This window comes from Nothobranchius furzeri, chromosome 17, assembly GCF_043380555.1.
Source record: "Nothobranchius furzeri strain GRZ-AD chromosome 17, NfurGRZ-RIMD1, whole genome shotgun sequence".
NCBI classification, from domain to species: Eukaryota; Metazoa; Chordata; class Actinopteri; order Cyprinodontiformes; family Nothobranchiidae; genus Nothobranchius; species Nothobranchius furzeri.
Window position 1 is genome coordinate 37,865,044 of NC_091757.1, and position 16,088 is coordinate 37,881,131.

The window sequence follows — 16,088 nt, forward strand, 5'->3', positions numbered from 1 at the left end:
TCGTAAGGCTGGTATTGTTGGTGGTATTGACTGATTTTCAGTCACTAAAATTACATTCTTAGAACTCCTTTAGGATGAGAAGCAAAATGTTTTAGAAATCTAGAAGTCCACCTGCCTTTGGTTGAACATATCAGGTCCTCCAGAGTATGTTGTATGCAGGGATGGATTTACAATCATGTGGTGGTCCTTATAAGCTACTCACCCATTAGAAGAAATAAATATTCATCTTCTGTTCACAATGCAAATATCTGATCCATACATGGAACAAAGAAGGTTGCAGTGGAAGGCAAGCATTTTGAAAGGCAGCTCATTTATCTACTAAAATGTTCAAACCAACCACAAGTCAGGGCTCACCCGTGACACATGCAGAGTTTACATCATAGTATTCAGGTGGTTACTAATTTTATTTATGACTTCATTCATGATTTAATAAAGAGAAATGAAGATTTATCTGTTGAATTCTGAAAGAAAATGATCTCCAAAGTACTTGCTAAACTTCTCCCTGTTCCTTCCTCTGAAGGACGAACTTCTTCCACTCAGCAGAGTTGTTTTGCAAATGGGATCCCAGTGTTGTAGCAACCTTGGCGTGTCTGTTATGAGAAGAAAAAGTAAAAATGGAACAAACATGTATAGCTGTTTGTGTGAGTGCTTGTAGTCCAAATAGGTTTGCATGCTACAGACATGTGCAACGCATTAAATCCTGGCAGACTGTCAGCGTCCATAAGTTAGATTCATAAATACAGTAGAGGTCCAGGAGACCGGCTCTTCTGTCCAGGTGCTGCCAAAGATGACGTACTATTGAACTGAGACACTCTTCTGCAAAGGACTCTGACAAACAGAGGAGCTGGTGGTCAATGACAGCAGATATATCTTTGACAGTGTGCTTCTGCTGTCCTTCAAATTCCGCTTCCTGTCTTGTTTTTGCTAGATCGCAACGCAGAGTCTCTTGATCCTTTGCCCAGAATGAGCTTTTCCTCTTTTCTGTGCTTGGTGGTGTTGCGGTTGATGGCAGCGTTTGAGTGTGTGTGGGAGAGAGGAGGTGAGTGGAGACCTGGCACATGGCCTGACTTACCACTGTGCACAACGCATCATGCCAAGGTTCTTTTAATTAGGCTGATCAAGTGTTTTGTGAGAGCTGGACCGGAGCTCCACGCCGCTAACATACTCCAACGCAGCTCCGAGTCCCGTTATCTTTCACATGTTTCCTCTGGGCTTTATTTTTTTTATTAACAATTTGTTAAATGTTGTGTTGAAACAAAAACTGGCGATGCTGTATTTTATTCTTTCCATTTATGTTTCTGTTGAATGAACATCAAATTAGTGATTACATGTTGACGTACTCAGAAGGTACTCATCCTGAGCCACATGTTTACCGTCAGACGTTCAGATCCTGTTACAGTCTGAATATCTGAAAAAGAGAAGAAAAATGGTGATTTCTTTTCCTGATGAAGTCAAAACATCAGCACTTGTGAAAGTTTGGTAAAAAGATCGTCTTTTCTCAAAAACCACTAGCACTTTCTAACTTCTTCTCTCCTTCTTTGTTTTAAAAGAAAACAGCACCTGTGCGCTCGCATGCTGGAGAACACTGTCCATCGCCGATGTTGTGCGCTGCTGTTGTTTTAGGTTGCCACGGTAACAGTCGTCTTCATTTCTTAGGGGGGCCCAGAGGCTTTTCAGTTGCATACTTTATATGTGGAATGTTACTCCCCAAAAACGGTGATGTGCTTTTGTGTGAGTGCGTGGGGGCGGGAGGACAACGGGGTTGGTGAAGAACAAGCGGCGCAGCTGATGTTTTGGTTTACGTCTGCAGACCTCTCCCCGCTGGCTGTCCTGTCAGACACACAAACCTGTTGAAACTGCATCAAGACTTTTACAGGTAAACATAAACAAATGAGTTTTTCTTAATAAAACAAAATGTTTGGAAGAAAGCACTTTTTTCAATGTAATGCATTTTGTTACATTTTGTTAATTTCTACATTTTTTCCTGTATTTTTCAGAAAAAGCGTTCAGTTACAAACCCATTCATCCATTCATTTTCTTTTACCCACTTACCCACGCAAGGTTGTGGGGGGCTGGTTCCTATCTCCAGCAGTCTCCGGGCAAACAGGGTACACCCTGGACAGGCTGCCAGTCCATCGCAGGGCAACACAGAGACACACAGGACAAATGACCGCACATGCGCACACACGCGCACACGTGCATGCGCGCACGCACACACACACACCTAAGGACAACTAGACCAATCAACCTGACAGACTTGTTTTTGAGCTGTGGGAGGAAGCCGGGGTACCCGGAGAGAACCCACGTGTGTGCAGGGAGAACATGCAAGCTCCTTGGCAATAGCGCAAACCACCATCACATCACCCCGCTTCTCCTCCAGCTTCACTGGCTGCCAGTCAACTTCAGGGTTCATTTCAAGATCCTGGTTCTGGTCTATAGGGCCTTACATGGACAAGCACCATCTTACATTGGTGATCTTCTTAGTCCCTACACCCCCAGCAGGTCCCTGAGGTCCAGTGATCAAAGCCTACTGGTTGTGCAACGCACGAGGCTAAAGGCCAAAGGTGACAGATCATTTGCTGCTGTGGCCCCCGGACTCTGGAACTCTCTCCCCCTGAGCCTGAGATCAGTGGACTCAGTGGTCTCCTTTAAAAAGCAGCTGAAGACGCACTTGTTCAAGCTGGCTTTTGTATGACCTTCTTCACCACTCTCTCTTTATTCTGCTCTCCCCACCTATTCCACCTTCCTCAGGATCCACTGATTTCCCTCTTTTCTATTCACTCTATCTCTTTCTTAACATTTTTTCTTTTAAATCCCAATTGCCTATTTTTGCTCATTTTAAATATATTTTAAAACATTTTATAAATGCTTTTTTAAATTTTAACTTTTTTTTGTGTGAAGCGCCTCGCGATTTTTATCTTGAGAGGTGCTATAGAAATGATATTTTCTTCATCTTCTTCACTGTGCAGCCTCAGTCACAAATCAAAGAATATTTTACCCTTACGTTTATTTTTTGACAGTTAAGGACATCCTGATCAATATTCATTTGATACTGAGTCAGGTTACCTTTTGGCTCCTTTCCTGGGAATATTTTGGTTCTTTGTGTTTTTACTAAACCTGGTTTCCACATATGAAAAGTAGGGATGTTTAAATCTAATCTTGAGTTTTGGTTGCTGTTTACAATTTAAAAATTAATACTGGTGTGATTGTAACTGGTGAAACTCAGCCCTGGATCTCTATTGTTGACCTACTTTCTATATTTTGTGTCGGCTCTGCCTTAATGTGGTCCAACTCTTTGCTGAGCAGATAATGTCCTTTCATCAGGAGGTGCTCATGGAGACCAGTATTCCATTAAAATGTCAGCTTGTTTCTATTTAAAAATAAATCCTCCTCGTCGATATGATTAGAAAGTCAACTTAGCAGTGGGATGAGCTCATTGTCTCTCAGATTGCCAGTGAGTGTTTTTATTTCTAATGTGATAAATGTGGGTCAGGGCACCTTCAGCTTCTGTTTTCATAAACATGTTTAAAGCATCATAAACATGGTAATCTCATTAATGCGGCTTTTGTTCTTATGACAATATCTGACTGTAAAATGAACAATGTATCACAGCTTAAAATGTGGTAATGGCATATTACATTAAACTACAATGAATTACGGGGAATCTGTCTCTACTGTAAATGAGTTAAGAATAACAAAAATAAACTAAGGACAAGAAGGATTTGATTCCAATGTTTTTCAAACAGGAGAACCAAAATAATGGTTAAAGACCAAGTTCACTGACAAACTGTTTTTATTTGTTATTTTTGAAAATGATCTGTCACTCTGAGTCTCTATCCCTACTTCCTGGATTAGCTGCTAATAGAAAACAGATGGGGAAACGCTCAGATTAGAAAAGCCTGACAGATCTATGTCACACTGAAAATAATCATTCATGGACTCACCCATCTTGGCTCACAGCGGGAAAGGCTGTTGTTGGTTTAGCGTCCAGGAAAGAGCAGAGCATTTCTTAGCTAGTAGATGCTAACCATTAGCATTAGCAACTCCATCACATTGCAGAACTCGTTTAGACTTGTATTATTTGTGGAGATAAAACATCAATGTTGCAGAGAGAACAAAGTCATTGGTAGAGTTGTGCTGCCATAAGTCAATAAGAGATGAGATGCCCAAATATCAGGAGATAAGACTCCATATTCTGCTGTCTGCTGCTCGCCTTTGATCTGGATCACTTCTACTTCCTGAAACAGGAGCACCAGAACTTTTTTTACTGCAGAGATCGACTTACTTTGATGCGTAATGGTCACTACAGTGGACAGGTACTCAAAATTGTTATTTATTTGTTTTTGCTATTAAGCACAACTGTTGAAGACTTTATTGCATTTGAGTCCCTCCATTTGGACTTCAGTAAGCCAAGCCAACATATTTCATGTTCAGAATGCACGCTGTCCACCAAGGTGGATATGTAATAAATTATTTGTAAATTATAAAATTTAACAACAAATATTTGTTGAAATTTGTTTAGTTCACACCTAAAGATGAATGAAAAAAATTGTTAAAAAATCATGGTTGAAGATTTCATAATTCATGCATCAAAGGGTTAATTTATACTAGAGACCACTGCAAATGTGTTGATGAAACAAGTGAACTTGGTTTTAAAGGAATCAATAAAGGTGAGTTGAATTTTTCTATCATAATTTTAGGAAAAACTAGACAACAATCAACATTTGTTGTTTTATTGACTTTAGAATTTTTTTCAGTTCCATTTATTTTATGCCTACTATTCAGGATCCAGAGCTGATAGAAGCTATTCTGACACAGATGAAAATACCTTAAAGTCTCTTTCTAGAGTATTTCTCTAACCCGATGGCACCATCTAGTGGCTGACAAGCATATCACGCGAAAAGTCTTGCTCAGTTTTTTTGAAGATGGCAACTTCACATTTCTTGTTTATTAACGGGCTTCTGTAGCCTACAAACAGAGCTACAACACGTTGTACAAGTATTATTCTCATGTCATGTTGTGTTATCATATATTAAAATTTAAAAGACTTACTTGTCCGTGAAAAGTTCATCAACTCCGCATAAGACGAGGTGCTTCTTAAATTTGAAGCATATAAGCGGTAGTCTAACATTGTTGGTTAGTTCTGGTTGGAGCTCAGTTTCCTATTGCACGGAGCTCTGCGGGGCAGGGGGTGTGCGTAGCAAAAAAAAAAAAAAGACGTATTGCTTAATTATATCACAGTTATATAAGACAATCACTTTTACGTATTTCAGAAAAATCATACATCATTTCTGAAAGGGGAAAACTCTGGAAAGATACTTTAATCCAAAACATGTGATGGGCTTGTAACCTCCCTTGTGATAATATATGCTGAGTTTACACTTTAGGCCAAATAAAAGCAAATAATACCATTTTACCAACTTCACCCTAAAGTCACATGAGCTACCATACCAGAGTCAAAGAAAGGAACACTAAACCCTACCAACACCAGTAATAGGATCACTTATTCAAAACTTATATCAGAGAAACCAAGTTAAGCATCAGAAGTACATCATTTGCGGTGAAAAACTAATCGGTTGGAATGTAGAAGATTCCATGGTTCCCTGCAGCCCCTACATCCTCCTTCCCTTCAAACCAGAAGTAAAAGAGAAAGTTAAAGTGCTTCGTTACTAGCACAGACTCAGCACACCCCTGGGAGTCATACGGATGAGCTTCTGAACTGAAACGTCCTTAACCTCCCTCCAGCACCTCCTCACAGTCCACTGCCCAAGTCTGACCATAAATCACAAGGCTGAAGAGGTCACAGAAGAAGAAGATGAAGAAGAAAATATCATTTTTATAGCGCCTCTCAAGATAAAAATCACGAGGCGCTTCACAAAAACAAAAAATGTAAAAATATAAAAAAGAATTTAGAAAATGGTTAAAAATATATTTAAAATGAGCAAAAAATAGACAATTGTGATTAAAAAATAAAATGTAAAGAAAGAGAGAGTGAATAGGAAAAAGGGAAATCAGTGGATCCTGAGGAAGGTGGAATAGGTGGGGAGAGCAGAATAAAGAGAGGGTGGTGAAGAAGGTCATACAGAAGTCATCTTGAACAAGTGAGTCTTCAGTTGCTTTTTGAAGGAGACCACTGAGTCCACTTATCTCAGGCTCAGGGGGAGAGAGTTCCAGAGTCTGGGGGCCACAGCAGCAAATGATCTGTCACCTTTGGTCTTTAGCCTGGTGCTGCACAACCAGTAGGCTTTGGTCACTGGACCTCAGGGACCTGCTGGGGGTGTAGGGACTAAGAAGATCACCAATGTAAGATGGTGCTTGTCCATGTAAGGCCCTATAGACCAGAACATGGACGTCACTAGGATTGAGATATAGGGGGGGCTTAGCCCCAGGAGCTTGACCTCGAACGTTTTTTGTCACACCCTGCAAAAACTTTGTCAATTAATTCATTATCTGAAGAAAATCTAACAAAACCTATTATTTTATCACTTTCCTTTCCTTTCCTACTTTTGTGCATTTTCTCTCTTCTTTTTATAAAAAATAACACTTAATCAGTTAATTAGTGGGGTCTATGTTGAAGAAAGATTTTATGTAAGTCCATTAAAAATTTGATATGTTATATTTCCAAATAAAGCTATTCATTTCAGTCTACTGCACTTAACAGGGGGAAATGTTGTAGTCATTTATTTGTTTAATTACAACTTGTTTAATTATAAATGTTACTTAAATGTGACAATAAAGAACAAATGAATAATTGTCAAACTTTTATTCTGCCAAATGAGTGTGCAGTTGACAGTTTTAATATATGAATAACACTGCTATGATATGGAATAAAGGAGTATATAATTAACTATTACAAGACAAAATAACAGTATATATGAAAATATCCAGCAAGTAGTAGAACTTATAATACAGAAAGTCAACTATACAGATACAACTTGACATAAAGGTTGCAGGTCAGATGATAATTATAGTTTTTTTTTCTCAAGTTCTCTTACCTGTTCACTCCTAAATAGAAAACTGTTCAATTTTGCTTGGGAACTTTGTGCTCAGGTAAATGCTCATAACGGTGCGCTCGCCCGCTTTCTCTGTAGATCACTGACCTTGACCATGCAGATCTCCTCAGCATCAACCACCTGGTCTCTCTCCTGTTCCTCACTCACTCTCTTAAAAAAATCTTCGTATATCCATCTAGCCAACACATTGAAAAACATTTTCAATTTCTAATGCCAAAAAAATGCTACTATACCATTTAGTTTTCACTCACAATAACTGAAACAGCCATTGGTGGATAGATGGTACAGAATATGGACAACTGTTAGCCTAATATAGCCTATGTTTGGTTGCTCATGATGATGGCATTTTCCATAACGTCACATTAAGCTGCCAAAATTTATGTTAAAGTTAGACGAGTACAATATCTCTTTTTTTTACCATAGGTAAACATAGGAAATATTAAGCAACTGACAACCCACATGGAAAGAATTCATATAAACATATAGGTTTTAATATATGTTTTGATGTAGCTTTTGAATATATGTGACATTATAAAACTGGCTGTTTACTATATTATAGATACATATATGTACCTATAATATATATATATATATATATATATATATATATATATATATAATAGAAAAAATATATAATATAGAAAAACGGTCAATAATATACACATTCGGCCAGATTCTGATTCAGGTTTTTAGTGTGGAGTGATTTTTGTGCCACCAACTGGAGCGTGCAGTGATAAATCTGCAAGAGCACAACCTGCTCTGCAGTCATATGCGGCCCTCTCTCTGCATGCTCAACTCCATCTCTGCCTGCACAAATCTCCCTGTTGTTGCTCAATTTGCAATTTACAAAGCAATGTAGCCTCTCCGTCAGCCAATCAGACAGCTCTCCATTATGCAATCAAAGCATGTCCAGGAAATACTGCCAGGAAAATTGCACTTTTTTCAGATAAAGAGGACTTTATATAATTATATTTAATTAGGTTGATTAACCCTCCTCTTTTCCTGGGACATTTCCACTGTTCACTTCCTTTTACACATCAAGGGCTCATTTACGTCTAACCAAACAGAGAAGAAACACTTTATATGTTGAAATTAAAAGTCCTCTTTAACTGAAAATAGTGCAATTTAACAGTTTTAGGAATGGGCAATGTGTCTTTTCTGGAAGTCAAATATGGTCACTCAGGGCTGGACTGGGACAAAAATTCAGCCCGGGCATTTTGACTGGAGACCGGCCCATGTTTTTTTTGGAAAAGACATTAAGCCTTACGCTGTTTCTGACACACACCAACGTACACTTTCTTATTGGTAGTATTTATGTATCAATCTAATAAACGTAAACCTACACCATCCTTCCTATCCTGGTATTCTAAAAAGTAGGGTTGGGGGTAACTGATTATTTTTAAAATGATTATTCTGACGATTATTTTATCGAATAGTCGACTATTCTAATGACTATTTAGATGATTAATCTAGTGATTACTTTTCTATTGCACAATTAATAAAAACCAAAACATTCTCAAATAAATTCATCCAAAAAATTGATAAGTTGTTACTGTAAGAGAATAAACACTAAAGGCCTTCCATTTTGTATAACACTGCTTTTATTGTGTTGCGGTTGTTTATGTTCTGGTGACGTGTAGAACTTGGGAGTGCAGGCTGCTGCCTGAGAGGTGGTTGGAGACGGAGTGTCTCCATGCTGCTTTGATTTGTTCACTTATGTGCATGAGGCAAGTGGTGTTACGACCCTTCCTGGGGAGTCAAGTGTTTCTCCTATTTTAACTGTAAATCCTTCTTGCTGTTATATTTATAACAAGAAACAGATATTCGGATGGAATATTTTCATGTTTATTCGAATATGATTGTGGAACACACCCAGCATCATAATAAATGAAGTAATATTTATGCCAATTTAAGCCTTTATGGGTGACCAGGACTCTGTGATCAATTTTTGGCAAGGAAAATTATCATTTGTTGCCATTTTTTAGGTGTTTATGAATGTGGAAGACACCCAGCATCCTGTGATGGCACTAATAACATCAAGAGATAATAAATAAGGTAATATTTAGGTCAATTTAACCCTTTACACGTGACCAGGACACTGTAATCAATTTTTGGCAAGGGAAATGATCATTTCTTGCCATTTTTGAAGTGTTTATGAATGTGAAAGACACCCAGCGTCCTGTGATGGCACTAATAACATCAAGAGATAATAAATAAAGTAACATTTAGGTAAATGTAACCCTTTACACGTGACCAGGACACTTTAATCAATTTTTGGCAAGGGAAATGATCATTTGTTGCCATTTTTGAAGTGTTTATGAATGTGAAAGACACCCAGCGTCCTGTGATGGCACTAATAACATCAAGAGATAATAAATAAAGTAATATTTAGGTAAATGTAACCCTTTACAGGTGACCAGGACACTGTAATCAATTTTTGGCAAGGGAAATTATCTTCTTTTTTTTCTTTTTTTTTTTTTTACCATTTTTGGGGTGTTTTTGATGACACAGTAGGCAGTATGAGTACAGTAACATCAACAGATAATACATAAAACCCTTATTTGGTCAATTTTAGCCTCCATGAAAATCTTAGCGATTCAATCACTTTTTGGCAAGTAAAATGCCATTTTAGTTGTCTACAATTAAATCATCAATAAAGAATTTAAAGATATTTTGAGGCATTTCTTATAGGTAAACAGGAGGGTGTAGTCTCTATTTGGCAAGTGACAATCTTAATTTTATGTGCTGAAGAGCTTTTATCTTGTTACTTTTAAATAGAGCAACGTAATGTATAGATAGCAACCTACAGTGTCATTAAAGCCAAAGCTTGATCATTTTAAATACTTTTTTTTCAAGTAAAAATGTGCCCCAAACTAGTTAACTGTGGCTCCATGTCAAGTGGACTAAAGAAAGGAAGGGGGAAAAATTAAATTGCTGGAAATATTGCAAAAAGGATTAATATATCCTCATTGTGAACGTTTAAGACAAATAGCAACACTTAAAACAACTTCCGAACTGGAAAAACTAATGTGGCAAGGTGCAAAAAACGAGTGCCCGGGCAGGATTCAATCCCCAGACTCCTGGGTGAGAGTCATACACTCTAACCAGTCAGCCAAAGTGACATCTCCTTAGCCCAGTAGCCAGGGCGCATCATCAATCGGGACATTGTGACAGGACGCTCACGCAGCCACATCTTCCTCCCTCTTTCCACAAGCACGTCCTCGCCCTCCCGCGCAGGGTGCCACAAACACTGCCACACTAATATCCGCGATAAACATCTGTTTAAGTACCGGAAGAGGTTATCTTTGCTTTCTGAATGTCCATATTGCTAGATATGCCGAGTTTTAGGGCGAAATCCTGGGGAATTTTGTCTAGAAATGCAATTTCCTAACCGTGCGCGATCCCGCGGTGGCTAATCATTTTTTGGCAGCGAGTCAATTTATGGCACAACACCGGCTCGGGTTTCTCCTCCTCCTCCCTCTTTTCTTCTCCAACCTGTCGCTGGGCTGAGGCTCCATCACTTCCTAAATTGATTTTACTTGAACCTTCACTACCAAACAACTGTGAGATTTTAACACATGTGCCAGCATCAGCCTGAAGGGCCAGTTTCTTTTTTAGTCGAATTTTCTCCGCTCCTGCTTTCCGTTTTTTGTTCTCCATCTTGTAAAGCTCGTCTGTCTGTTTACTGAGATTCACAAACAACTGGCGGGTGCATCAGACCTCTGGCTATTGGTCCAGCCCAGAGTGTATTATTACCAATTGGCCAATCCACCAACTTTTACGAGGCGTCGCGTGGGGCGGCGTGGGCAAGTTGTCCGCAACAACTAGAGGCCAGGAGAAAAAAAAAAAAGAAAAAAAAAAACAGACACCGGCCCATAAAAGATGAATGGGTCGGCCCAGCGGGCAGTTTCCCGCTATGCCCTATGGTCAGTCCAGCGCTGTGGTCACTCTAATCATACACATGAATTACAACAAAGTATCTTGCAGGCAGTGGATGGTGACTGGTAGCTAACCAGCAGCAGAAAGCAGTTCAGTAAGCTGTTAAATGGGTGTTTTTCTGTAAAGCAATATGCTTTGATTAGATAAAAGAGAGCTGTCTGTGATTGACTGTTGGAGAGGCTACTTGTTGAGGAGAGCAGGGAGAGATTTGCATCGCAGAGACATAGTTGAGCCCACAGAGGGCTGCAGCTCCTGCACACAAGCGCAGAGCAGTTTGTTTGTGCAGACTCATTACTGTACGCTCAAGTTGGTGGCACTAAGTCACTCAATGAACTGGCTGGCTCGTTAATCACGTCACTTCAGGGGAGTTTTCCGACCATTTAACTATGGCGCGGCTTTTCATTATGTTTTGCGGCATGTAAACATGCTAGCGGAGTTAGCATTAGCATGTCGGTGCGGTAACATTTTCCTCTCTCGTCTGAACTATAACCTTGAAATATTAACGGTGTGCTGCTGTTGCTGTCTTACCCTAATGGGATGTTGAGTGACTTACAAGAGCGCTGAGCAGGGTTTGCTCATCGATATAAAGGTTTTGCTGTATAACCCCTGCCCCTGACTTGTCAACAGAGCTGCCGGGCTTAAGGGGAGGAAGTCCTTTCTTGATACTTCCTGTGTGCGACGGTGTAGTTCTATATTCATTAATTATTATTTCTGTTTCAGACTAAAAAAAAACAACTCATGTACCAACTACACGTGTCGTGATTGTGTTGAGCATGTAGATGTGAACAAATAAAAAAAAGGTAACTGAAAAAATAAAATAAACCAAAATGATAGGGGGGCTTGTGATTATTTTAGGAAGGCTGAAGCCCCCCTAAAACGGACCTAACGACGTCAGCGGACCAGAACCAGGATCTTGAAATGAACCCTGAAGTTGACTGGCAGCCAGTGACGCTGGAGGAGAAGCGGGGTGATGTGGGTGTGTTTGGAGGACTTGGTCAGAAGCCGAGCACAGGCATTCTGAACCACCTGTAGACGGTTCAGGGAGGTTCTGCTCAAACATGTGAAAAGACAGTTACAGTAGTCTAATGGGCCATTCCCATCTGTACCGGGTCGGCCCGGGCCGGGTAGCCCCAGTCGGCCCCAGCCTGGCCCGGTTGATTCCACACATGCTTGTCTTAAGCCCATGTGGGCTGGTTCTACCCACCAATCAGAGGCTTGCTCTAATGGAAGGTGTGAATTTGCTGTCAGCAGTGGGTGTGTTGGCTCTGGTCGGCCTGAAGCAGACCCCCTTGAGAAGAGGGCTGAGAATGAGCCTTGGTTGGCCCGGAAAAATACCAGGCCACCCAGATATGTAAACAACCTACGCTACCCGGCCCGGGCCGACCCGGTACAGATGGGAATGGCCCATATGTGTGAGGAGATGAAGGTGTGGATAACTGTCTCAAGTTCAGAGCGGGACAGAATGGGACTCAGCTTAGCAATGTTCCTGAGATGGAAGAAGGACGAGTGAACAAGAGAACTGACATGAGAATCCAGGGTGAGAGCTGGGTCAAAGGTCACGCCAAGATTCCTGACGGAAGGTTTGGTGTGAGAACCAAACTGACCAAAAGAGTCTCTGACTTTGGGAACCAGCTTGTCCAACCAGAACAGAACAGTCCCCTGCATCACTGTGAGTCAGAAGGTCATTAGAGACCCTATGGATTGACCTCAGTTGTAAAAGTGTGACACACGCTCAGCCAGTGTCTGTACCCAGCTCCACAGCTCCTAATCCTCATGGTAAGATCTGATACATTTGATTATTACTCATTGTGACAGAATGCGATTCGTCCATATGGCTAAACTCACACAGCTCAAACGTATTTTTTTCAAAGAAATTACAAATACTGGAACGTTAGCAAAAAATAAAAAAATACATAAAAAATGCAACTAACTTGTTCTCAAATGGTCTCAGAGTGTCAGCGCGTGCCGGTGAGTGAGGCAAATACAAGGATCCACACGCGGGTGAGGGAAGCAGGCAGGCAGACAAACCAGAATGAGTTTGGAGTCTTTAATAGTGAACACACGCTGGACAATGAAACAATGATCCACAAAGAGACACAGAACTGAAGGGGTTTAAATACGAGAGGGCTGGGAGCTTGGATGATTGGAAAACGAGAGGCAGGTGGGAGCAATTAACAGAGACGCAGGCTGAACCAAATGGGGAGACAGGACAGGGTGTGACACAGAGTCACTGTGGGTGCCTTCAGTCGATCTCAAATCACAAGTCAGAAAAAACAACAAATATAAGATGACTTTGGAAAAGGTTGGTAAACAGACTGTAAATAAATTCAGGCTTAATTAGGATATTGTGTCACGGAATTTCAACAACACCGAGATGTTCTTAATATCAGTTATTTTAAGAACTGTATGACAGGTTCATTAATTAAAGATTAGGGGTTCAGAATAAATATGATCCATCTAGTAAAGTAACAGTTAAATGTTTTTATATTAACTTCAGACATAAAGCTTTAAATGGTTTTTTTGCTCTTAAATGTTGAGACATCAACTTGGCAAAGCCCAACAAGCTCTTCTAGGCCTCAAAGTCTGAGTGTGTGAGTCTGGTGAAAAGACTTAATGTCAGGTAATAAATTATTAGAACATAAGAAAGGATTGATTTTAAACACCTAACAAGAAAATAAATCTTTGTAGTTGTCAATAATAACAATGAATCTGTCAGCAAATGAGTTTTAAAGGGGTGTAACTTTTAAATAACATTTTTAATGATTATTTTTTAATATAATCGGTCACGCTGACTTTTTCATGCAGGCTGAACATGAAAATAGTCTCCTACACATATCTACTGCATTAGCTTCTGATGGAAAATAAGGTTAGGGTGAGATTCTAGGATTTGAAAAGCCTGACAAATCCAAACTCACTGGCCACTTTATTGGGTACACCTTGCTAGCACCAGGTTGGACGCCCCTTTTCCGTCAGAACTGCATGAACTTCATGGCATGGATTCAACAAGGTACTGGAAAAATTCCTCGGACATTTTGGTCCACATTGACAAGATAACATCACGCAGTTGCTGCCGATTTGTCAGCTGGACATCCATGATGCAAATCTTCCATTCACCACATCCCAAAGGTGCTCTATTGGATTGAGATCTGGTGACTGTGGAGGCCATTTGAGTTCAGTGAACTCATTGTCAAATTCAAGAAACCAGTCTGAGATGACTGGAGCTTTATGACATGGAGCATTATACTGCTGGAAGTAGCCATCAGAAGATGGGCACGCTGTGGTCATAAAGGAATGGTGGATATGGCAGCAATAATACTCAAGAATGCTGTGGTGTTGCAACGATGATCAATTAGTACTAAGTGGTCCAAAGTGTGCCAAGAAATGTCCCCCACACCATTACACCACCACCGCAGCCTCAACCATTGATAGAAGGCAGGATGGATTCATGCTCTCATGTTGTTCTGATCCTACCATCCAAAAGTCACAGCAGAAATCGAGACTCATCAGACCAGACAATATTTTTTCAGTCTTCTATTGTCCAGTGTTGATGAGCCAGTGTGAATAGTTTCCTGTTTTTAAATGATAATGATAAATGACTCGCACTTGTACAGCGCCTTTCAGAGTAAGGACTCCAAAGCACTTTACACTACATTGTATCATTCATCCATTCACACACTGATGGTGATGAGCTACTATGTAGCCACAGCTGCCCTGAGGCACACTGACAGAGGTGAGGCTGCCAAGCACAGGCGCCGCCGGTCCCACCAACCACCACCAGCAGGCAAGGTAGGTTAAGTGTCTTTGCAACAGCAGAATTCTCTGTCAGGAGCCGGGATTGAACCTGCAACCTTCCGATTACTGGACAACCTGCTCAACCTGTTGAGCTACTGCTGCCCAACTGACAGGAGCGGTACCTCTGCCTCAAGGTTCAACGTGTTGTGCGTTCAGAAATGCTCTCCTGCATATCGTGGTTGCAACGAGTGGTTATTCGAGTTACTGTTGCCTTTTTATCAACTCAAACTAGTCTGGCCATTCTCCTATGACCTCTGACGTCAACAAGGTATTTTCACCCACATAACTGCTGCTCACTGGATGTTTTCTCTTTTTCGGACCAATCTCTGTCCTAGAGATGGTTGTGCATGACAATCCTAGAAGATCAGCACTTTCTGAAATACTCAGACCAGCCCGTCTGGCACCAACAACATGCCACGTTCAAAGTCACTTAAATCCCCTTTCTTCCTCATTCTGAAGTTCGGTTTGAACTGCAACAGATCGTCTTGACCATGTCAGCGTGTCTAAATGGTTTGAGTTGCCACCATGTGATTGGCTAATCAGTAGTTAACAAGCAGTTGAACAGGTGTACCCAATTGCTGGGTTTCACATTATAGTCTCATTTTTCATTTTTGTGTTTCTATTTATGCATATTTTATGTTTACCTGTCCCTGACTGCAGATGATACTTAGCTAACGGCTAAAACATCTGTAAACATGTTAGAACATTGACATTTTCTGTCTCCTGTATTATTATTGTTATTTTTATTATTATTATTGTTATATTATTATTATTATTATTATTATTATTATTATTATTATTATTGTTGTAATTAGTTTTATTAATATTACTATTAATGTGATTAATCTTAAACATTTTAATAAAACATGTTCATGAAAAACAATAATTTTGTTGAATCCATCAGCTCTATCCTCTTACTGTGGCCCCACCTCCTTCCCCCTGGTTCCCCCTCCCCCATGATGAAGGTGTGGGACGTGTGAGCAGGAGTCATCACTGTGGGCATGTAGAAGAGTGGGTCTAAGGACATTTGAGGTGATCTACCCTCTTGGGGGAAATCACAGCGGTAAATGAAGAGGAGGTCCTTGTTTAGCATGCAGGTGAACACGTTGTGGAAGGCCGAGTCATATCATTATAAGTTACAGTCAGACTCAGCGTTCGATGGGGCACCTTGTTTAAAAGTGCTGGTATGAGATCATAACCGACACAAACCCACCCTGATGTGTTCGTACAACGAGAGAAAGAGCTTGCGTCAGAGAAGGAATGCTGCAATGCCCCTAAGCAGGAAGAGTGTGTAGGCGTATGCACAAGGTGTGTTTTAATGAAATTCAGTATTGATCTCAGCAA

General features: G+C 40.4%; 1 long non-coding RNA gene across 1 annotated transcript; it reads right to left on the reverse strand.

The window, feature by feature from the left end:
• Positions 1–1,010: 1,010 nt before the first annotated feature.
• On the reverse strand, positions 1,011–14,121 carry LOC129152964 (uncharacterized). Its single transcript, XR_008559198.2, has 3 exons — positions 12,884–14,121; positions 1,561–1,830; positions 1,011–1,408 (listed from the first exon to the last, which is right to left on the reverse strand). It is a non-coding gene; the product is annotated as an uncharacterized lncRNA (long non-coding RNA).
• Between the last annotated feature and the right edge of the window lie 1,967 nt (positions 14,122–16,088).